Consider the following 2,500-nt stretch of genomic DNA (forward strand, 5'->3'; position numbering starts at 1 on the left):
ATCACCAATTAATCATCACACCCTCATCAAATTAATTCTGCTTTCATCTTTTCCCCTCAAATCAATTGAGAACCCTGCTCCCTTTTCAACCCCCATCACTCTTTCTTCCTTGATAAACACCCCCTCCTAATTTCCAAAGGAGAATATTTAGCTTTTGTTGCTGTTGTTGTTGTTGTTGTTGTTGTTGTTGTTGTTGTTGGGGTGGCGTGGTCTTAGTAGAAGCGCAAAACTCGTTCTTCTTTCCTCAACATTCCAGCGCTGTATTTAATGCTAGAAATAGCAACCAAATATAACTCAAATTATACCTTGCCATCTTAAAATAGGACAAGCAGGCATTGGTATGCGGTTAAGAAGCTCGCTTTGCGACCGCGTGGTTTCAGGTTCAATCCTGCCACCACCACCACTACCACCACCACCATCGTCATCATCATCACGAACAGAATCATCGTCAACAGTTATCAACCAACTGCAATATGAACAACAACAACAACAGCCAATATTTACCACCAACGACAACAACAGTATCAACAATAATTTTATCAAAATCTATACTTTCCATCGATAAACCACGAAGCTTAAATAACCAGCTGGAGCACGTGTTATGCAATGTGCAACAAATGCCCAAGTTAGGAATGAGTGCAGGACATACATTTTGTTATTTCTTACCCCGACGAATTGTTTAAAATTCTTCAAAGTTTCGCTTTATTAAATTGTCTAAAATCCTTAGCATCCTGTTATTTTACACGCTGAATTACTTTAAAATTGTCATAAATTTGATGACTTTTGTTATATTTTATATTTTGATAAATATTTTGCTTTAATAATTTTTGCTGATAACATTATTTTGCGTTGATAGAAAAAAAAAATTATCTCGTTAAATGTATTTGGATTTGATAAATATATTTCGTTGCTAAAAAAATATGTTTCTTTCATAAATAAATTCCGCAGAATAAATTTTTCTCTTTTAATAAATATATTTCGTTGTTGAAATATGGAGGTCAACAAAAATATCAAGACATCTTTATCTTTTAACGTTTTACTTGTTTCATTCACTAAACTGCGGCCATGCTGGGGCACGGCTTTGAAGAGTTTGTTGTCAAGTTTTCAGTCGACCCCAGCACTTATCATTTTAAGCCTGGTTCTTCTTAAATCGGAGACTTTTACTGAACCGCTAAGTTACTGGGAGGTAAACACACTGGCAACTGTTGTCAAGCGATGGCGGAGGACAAACGAAGACACACACACACACACACACAAATATATATACGATGGTCTTTCAGTTTTCATCTACCAAACCTTTCCACAAGGCTAAATTTGTTTCCTTTTAAAAGATACGTCTAACAGAATTCTTAATCTCTTTTGCTTCTTTCAGTCATTAGACTGTGGGCATGCTGGGGCACCGCCTTGATACAAACTTAGATAGAAACCTAGATACAAAGACATACACATACACACATATATATAAATATAGCCCGAGGCTATACTAAAAGTCACATGTCCAAGGTGCCACGCAGTGGAACTGAACCCAGAACGATGTGAATGTGGCTGAGGAGCAAGCTTCTTACCACACAGCCATATAATATTTTGTAATTTTTTCTCACTGGAAAAAGACTGAGAGATGGAAAGTTAAATTAAGTGAACAACTAGTTTTAACATACCTTACGGCTAAAATAAATCAATTCCGTTGCCATTTCTAAGGCGTTCCGTTGCTACATTTGTTAACGTTGATAGTTGAAAAAATCTTAGCTGGAGGTGAAAAAGTACGTAAGAGCGAGTGAAATTTGTTGATGTATAAATTGTGAGTTGTTATGCAAACGTGTATTCGTGCTGAATAAAGTGCTCAGAGCGAAAACATCTGCAGCCGATTTTAAACTCCTGACCTATGAATATGGAGCTCAATCAATACAATCCATTCGCTCATTTCGCTTCTCTAAATAAACACGAATCACAACTATTAAGCGCAGGAGTGGCTTGTCGTAAGGAATCTTCTTCACAACCATACGGTCTTGGGTTCGGTCCCACTACGTGGCACATTGGGTAACGGTCTTATATATATTCTTTTATTCTTTTACTTGTTTCAGTCATTTGACTGCAGCCATGCTGGAGCACCACCTTTTAGTCGAACAAATCGACCCCAGTGCTTATTCTTTGTAAACCTAGTACTTATTCTATCGGTCACTTTTTGCCGAACTCCTAAGTTACGGGGAACGTAAACACACCAGCATCGGATGTCATATATACATATATATGTATATATATATGTCATCGGATACACATATATATATATTTATATATATGTATCTATATATATTTATATATATGTGTGTATGTGTATGTCTTTGTAGCTAGGTTTGTATCAAGGTGGTGCCCCAGCATGCCCACAGTCTAATGACTGAAACAAGCAAAAGAGATTAAGAATTCTGTTAGACGAAGCAAATTTGCTTTTGGAATAGAGAGACGTTTCGAAGACCCGAGAAATAAATTCTTCACCGGAAAATTT

The sequence above is a fragment of the Octopus bimaculoides genome, chromosome 9 (genome assembly GCF_001194135.2).
Source record: "Octopus bimaculoides isolate UCB-OBI-ISO-001 chromosome 9, ASM119413v2, whole genome shotgun sequence".
Classification (NCBI taxonomy): Eukaryota; Metazoa; Mollusca; class Cephalopoda; order Octopoda; family Octopodidae; genus Octopus; species Octopus bimaculoides.